This window comes from Fukomys damarensis, unplaced genomic scaffold (genome assembly GCF_012274545.1).
Source record: "Fukomys damarensis isolate Sample0158 unplaced genomic scaffold, DMR_v1.0_HiC HiC_scaffold_30, whole genome shotgun sequence".
In the NCBI taxonomy this organism is placed as follows: domain Eukaryota; kingdom Metazoa; phylum Chordata; class Mammalia; order Rodentia; family Bathyergidae; genus Fukomys; species Fukomys damarensis.
The window spans coordinates 22,124,929-22,131,970 of NW_022900942.1; positions in this window are offsets into that span (position 1 = coordinate 22,124,929).

Sequence of the window (7,042 nt, forward strand, 5' to 3'; positions counted from 1 at the left end):
GCTGTCATGTTAAGAAAAGGACATAAAAAGTAGTAAGATGATGCTCCAGAGTTCTAGGTAAAACCAAACACAAAGCTGTTCTGGTGGGGAGGCATTCTCTCAGCCTGAACTACACCTCTTTCTACTTCTGAAGATGAGTTCACAAATCCGAAACTACAAAAACTCAAGGAAAAGTTTGCCTAGGATAGTGGGTCAGTGAACAGAGTAAACAGAAAGTTTCATCTCTTTATCACCTCTGCAGGAGAGAAAAATATTTTCACTGACATAATAGAGCCAGTGTTAATAAAATGATTAAATGTGTAAATATATTTATTGGTCAAATATATTAATGATTATGATCAAATGTTCATGATCATGAACAGAACAATGGAATGAAAAAATCACAAGATATCCCAAAATGCATAGTGATGAATTTTCAGCAAAGAGAATACAAAGTGATAGAACAAGTGGGTAAATTGACAATAGCCAAGGTCAAAGGCATCTCAGTGCATAAGGCCTCATATGTTTTAATTAGCAAACAAATCAACCAGTTCAGTGTAAGTCCAGACTTATTCTATAATGAATAGACCGAAAACTTCCTACATCTTATCCTTATGATCTTCCTTTTATAGTTATTCAATTGGGAAGGAATATGAGCCCTAAATAGAAGTCTTCAAAATAGTGAATACACCTGAGTGATATACGCCTCCTTGCTGGTGCTACCTAGGCACTTAGCACTTCTTCAAGTGGGAGGTAAGTCTCATGAGAAGAGCATGTCTTCTGCTAATTATTATTTGCAAAGCTTCCCATTGCTCTCAAGGCCAGTGACTCACTTGGTACTGAGAGAGGGAATCCTACTTTATCAGGTGATGAGTGAACTACCTGTGCTGCTTTTTAGTACCAGATAGTTAAGCTCTGGAGCCTCTCTTCTCCTAGGTGGGAGTCTATGAGACACTTTGATGTGCTGGTTCATCAACACCCATCAACACCCGGGGTCATGAACCAGCTTGTTTTCAGAAACTGTCAGAGGATAACCTTGGCTGTTTCTTTTGTAGATTCTGAGGTTCATATTTGTACTTAGCAAGAAGAATTGGGGAGAAAGAGTCCACCCTATCTGTCTGGATTGAAATCCCTCCTTTAGTTATAAGTACTAAATATACAACACCATAGGAAGTATTCTTTCTTTTTCTTTATAGCATGTTAATGTTTTAACAGAAAAGATACCATCAGAATTTCATATAGAGTTTGCTTGGTTGGGAAAAGGCAATCGCAGAATAAAAGAAGGATATATAGGTAAAGAGATCTAGTGAGTTTTGGAAATTGAGTATTAACTGGCTCCAGATCTGGTTCAACTCCTGAGCTACATGTTTAGTTTTGTCAACTCCAAACTTTCTTTTCGTCCTTCTGTAAGACAAGCCGTCTGACATAGATGAACTTTGGGTATTTTCCAGCTCATTCCTATAAGCTGAAATCTATATTTAGCAAACAGCTAACTGTGTATGAGAGTTCAGATTTCCTCCAGAAATTTCTCCCAGCAATGAGAGAATTCAGTTTGTATAAGACAAGGCAGAGAAACCAGTTCTGGTACACCTACTTGATCCAGAATCACAATTTGATCATTTTTATACAAATTATTTATTTATTCCCTTGGTTCATTGTCACTGGCTAATCAAGTGTATTTTGTATGCTTGTTTGGTACTAGTATCATCTTTTATGGAATATAAAATGAGCAGACTCTATTCTCACATTTCTCAGACACTCATTTAGCAATATCTGCCAATAAATACATGTTAAATAATGTGAATAAGTAACTTGAGAGCCAAGACATCTAAGGTATTTGGTCTCAGTGTGTGAAATATCTGTTGATTCTCAGTGAAGCTGCCCAGGAGATCTGGGCCCATTGTTTAACAATGATCCCCAAAGCCTTAGCAAACATTCCACTGTTTGGCCTTCATAAGCAAGTGCCATTTACTCTGAAAGCTTTTGTTCTTTAATACACAGGGCAAACATAAGCTATAATTTATGTCTCCTTGTCTCTATTCATTGCACTGTATAACTGGAAGAAGAAATTTGAGTTTGTCTCCTTCCTGTGAAGCATCTAGTTAGGCAACAGACCATTCATGACATTTGCTCCTGGGGCCAACAGAATCTCTGGATTTAACAGCACTTTGTAGGCTTTTCCTTGGTTAATAGCACAATAACTAATTTTCTAGAGGCAACAGGCTGATAGTATAGGCTGTGAGAAGCAAATCAACAGAGTCCTGTTAGTTTCAGCATTCAAGACTGTTGCCACCAAAAGAGACCCTACAAGCAAAATGAGCACCAATCATAAATTCAATGACAATATAACCTTAAGAGGAGAAAAATAAAAGTCTCTTAATAACTTAGAAAGAATGAATAGCTTCCTAACTTCTGCAGATATATACTGAATGGCAGCCCATGCATGAGACCGCTTCAGGCCTCAGTGAGTGGTGATTCCAGGAAAGGAAGGGAGTCTAGAAAATCCTTCAATACAAGCTGCTTTTGTTTGTTCCTGAAGACAATGAGGCAGGGAGAATTTGTCCAAGATTGCCCAGGAAATGGAACTAGCAGTTTTACTTCAGTCAGACCAAACAGAGGGATAAGGTCTCAGCCTCCAGAACCCTGCTGAAGGCTGTTGTCTAACTTTTCCTCTATTTCCCTTCAGCTCACACATATTCTTGTCCTTGGTGTTTGTCTTTCTCACACTGCCCACACTCCCATATGCCTTTACCTTCTGTTTTGACTCCTTCACTTTAATTCTAACACCTTCCTTTGTTCTTTCTTTGGTATCTAATACAAAATTTTACTGTCCTTATCTTTATTAAGTCTGGTACTCTATTTTGAACCCTTTTTATTTTATAGCTATACATGTTAACAATTTTACGTTTTTCTTTCTAAAAAGAATGCATTAATTAAATTGCTCTATAACCTTGTTTCACTTACTCCCTGATTTAAATACCAACCATGAAAGGAACCAATTTTCACTCTCACTCTCCCTCTCCTTCTTTACTTTTCTGCCTTTCTCTTTTTCTCCAACTCTCCCTCCCTTCCTTTCTTCTGCTCTTTCTCCTTCCTTTCTTTCCTCCATTATTACATCAGTCTTTTCTTCTGTCTTTTGCTTTCCTCCTTCCTGCTTCCTTCCTTTTCTATTCTCCAGTTGACTGTATAGTACAGACAAGCCTCAAATAGCAGAAACACATAATGCTCACTGTTTCCTACTCTCAGCTTTACTCAGTACAGAGTGACAAGCTAAAAACAACAACCCCAATGCCTATATCCAAGTAAGCTTTTCTTTAAGAAGTTGAACTTTGCCTTCCTGTCCTACCAAAGCAAATAATAACCTTTAATGGATCATGGACACAGAGGGGTGGTGCCAGGATAATATGAAGAAGGGAAATTTTGAGAGTCTGAGAACCTTGGAAATTACATAAGTCATTGTAATTGCATCAGAATGTTTTAAATCCTTAGTCCATCAAGGCAATGGCTCAGTGGGGTCCATAGGAAAGGCCAGAAAGACCTAGTTTTGATATATAGTACACTGGAGCTACTGCACCACTCCTGTCTCCTCCCCTGAACCCTGGCAACACCCTAGCCCACCTTAGTTCTAAGGCCTTCTACCCTTTCTAAAGGGAGAGATAAGAAAAGCAAAGACCCCCTAAGACTGCACTCAAAAATTCCAAAATCTCAAACCAAGACTCATGAATGCTAGATTCCCTTGCATGACCTATAGTAACATTTTTTCACCTGAAGCTCATTGAAGGTGCATGCATATGATCTACATCTCATACATCCAATTATAACAGGGTATGTACAATAGACACAGTCAATATGACTCAGCACCCTGTCAATAATTCCTGGGAAGTCCCAATGAGAGTTGTCCCAGATCCAGTACAACATTTAAAAATTCTTAAACTCTATAGCCTTTGCACTTATGCCATTTACCTTTCCACCAGCACTATCCCAATCAATTTGAACCTGGTGTTAGTTAATTAATCTTTGCTGATTTTTTTTTAATCACAGTGTGCCATGTTCAATTCTGTTTGTGTCACACAAGAGCATAGCAACCTGTCTGGGACCCCATCACCTAAAGCAACACCTACACATTATATTTAACAACAGACCCCATCTTACATTGCTCTAGAGAAGATATAAGCAAATGGCCAATTGAATGAGGAACTACACCTCCAAGCCAAACTGCAGGATCTGTAGCTGCCAAGAGAAGTGTTTCCTAGGATAACTGCTTTCCTTAAGCAGCAAACATGGTACACATATGGAAAAAAGAACCCTTCCTCAGTTTCACTAATGCAGGTACTATATTGAAAATCTGAAGTACACATGGAAACTCAAAAATTTCTGCAATTAATAAGTGTTTATCTATTACTATTTTTATTATTCATTCATTTTTGTAGCTGCATCAGAAATCATCTGGAATGTTGGCAAAGGAGGTTTCAAAAAACCTGCATTTGCAAGACCAATCAGTTCCAGCCTCCAGTACATAAATTCTTACATGTTGCTACAGGAAAGATTCCCCATAGCAAAAACTTTGTTATGTACTGCCTAAATGGGTGGAATTACAGTAGCAAGTTTGACTTTTTAAAATTAAATAGGGTGATCAAAATATAACGAATATTTAAATTTTAGAGATTTACTACAGTAAAAGTCACATTGTCATTCATGCCCCTGAAAATTCTCCACCTTGCTCCAGACAAAATTATCCCATCATTTTCTTAGGCAATTTTGGAAGTTCTTTTGTGAAAATCCTTGTGAGGTATGATAAAAAAGTCAGTTACTGCTGCTGCTGTGTGTACCATCTTCTGGGAAAGACAGGTTGGTAAAAACATTAGGGTATGTATTAACTATTATTCACTGGATCTAGCACTGCATGAATTTTGGTGCTTCTTAAAATTAAAAATGACTATGAAAAGCAAATGTTTTTAATAGATTCTGGGCACTGAGGTAGCCACTGTAGCTCAACTAAAGATACCCATGGGAGTTCTTCCAGAACTGCTTGTGAAATTTGTAAGAAGGTGGGATAAGTGTGTTTGAAGCAAGGGGAAGTCATCTGAGTAGGGCTTAATAGAATTGTGTCTTTTAGTATAGTAATTTTTTTATTTAAAAACATCATAGGTTTTAATTGCATATTGTAATTACACTTTCCACTTGCACATTGGCTAACATTATAGAGGAAAAGTAAAAGAAAGTATCTCTTTCTTTACCAATTTTCACTACTTGATGTTTCACTTACATTTTGCTGTGCTATGTTTTTGATAACTATCCCCAATAAGTCCTTATGTTAAGAGCTTTGTTCCCATGCCATGATGATATTGTGAGGTTGTCAACCTTTTAAAGATGGTGTTTAGTTGGAAGTCTTCCAGTCACTGGAAACATGCTTTTGAAGAGAATGTTAGAAACCTGCCACCCGCTTCATTCTCTCTCCATTTCTCAGCCAACATAAAGTGAGCAGATTGCTCTACCATGGGCTCTCGGCCATAATTTACTGCCTTGCCAAAGGCCCACAGCAATAGGCCATTTGATTATGAAATGTAATTGCTGAATCTGTGAGCCAAAATGAATCTACCCTAAATACTCCTCCATTGTTCATAGAAAAATGTTACTATAATTACTATGGAAATAATATGGAGATTCTTCAGAAAACTAAAAATAGAATTACTCCTTGGTCCACATATACCATTCCTGGGTATATTCCAGAAGCATTAAAATAAGGATACCACAGTGATATCCACACACCAATATTAATTACAGCATAATTTACTGTAGTAAAGCTGTGGAGTCAGTTTTGGCCCCCTCAGCAGGTGAATAGATGAAGAAATGGTGATACACATACAAAGAAAATATTTGGTCAGCTGCAAAGAAGAATGAAATGATGTCATTTGCAGGAAAATAGATTTAAAAACCACCATATTAATGAAGTCTGCCACACTCACAAAGTAAATTCACATGTTTTCTATTATGTGAGAAACTAATAAGTAAATAGGCAAGAAACAAAAGAAAACTATAAGACTAAGAATTTTGGAGTTGGAAAAGTGAACAGAGGGAAGAAAAATATGGGGTGAGGAAATCAGATAGAAAAAGATATGTTAAATTCATGTGCCAGTTTCCAAAATTAACTTCACCATTCAATATTCCCAGCATGCATTAACAATAAATTAAATAAATAATCCTAAATGAACTTTTACATTTTTTTTCCTTATTGAGTTTATTGGTACATTTTAGGTATACAGTACAATTACACTCATTATTGGGATCTTGTACCTTTACATGACAGGTCTTGGTTCCCATTTTTTTCTCCTTGTCCCTGCCCTCCCTTCACCCCCTCCTCAACTTCCCATTTACATTTTATTTCCATTTTTTCATTTTCTCAGATTTTTTCCTTTCCCTTATTACCTTTCCCCTACCCTTCACACATTCCCTACACTTTTAGCCCTTTTCTTCCTACTAAATGAACTTTTAAAAGTTGATTATCTCTGACATTTTGTTATAGTAGCAGAATTCTGACCATTTTAACACATACTGTAAAGCAAGGGAGTGTAAGTGTTAAGTGTCCTAACATGATAATCAATTTATTTGTAATTCTGCTTTATGGAATACAACAGAGAACAGTGGGGATGTATTTTACTGCTCAGTGTAATATCTTCAATGTCTGAAAAGTCAAAGCTCTTTTACTCATAGGCCTGGTGATTGCTTTGCTGGGAAACCAGGGCTGGTTTGGGGCTGGTTACTGTGAGAGACCAGTGCAAATGGCTGAGCTTCTTGTTGTTGGTTGGCTCTGGGTTTTTCTCTGTGTATAAGGATCTGTTCCTTTCTGAACAATCAGTCCCCCCAAATATAAAGACCCAACAAAATGGACATCCGAAATGAACAGACATTTCTCAGACAAAGAAGTAAAAGCAGCAAGAAAATATTTGAAAAAATGTTCCACATCAGTGGTCATTCGAGAGATGCAGATGAAAACAACACTGAGATTCCACCTCACCCCACAAAGAATGGCTGCTATCAAGAAATCACACAATAACAAATGTTG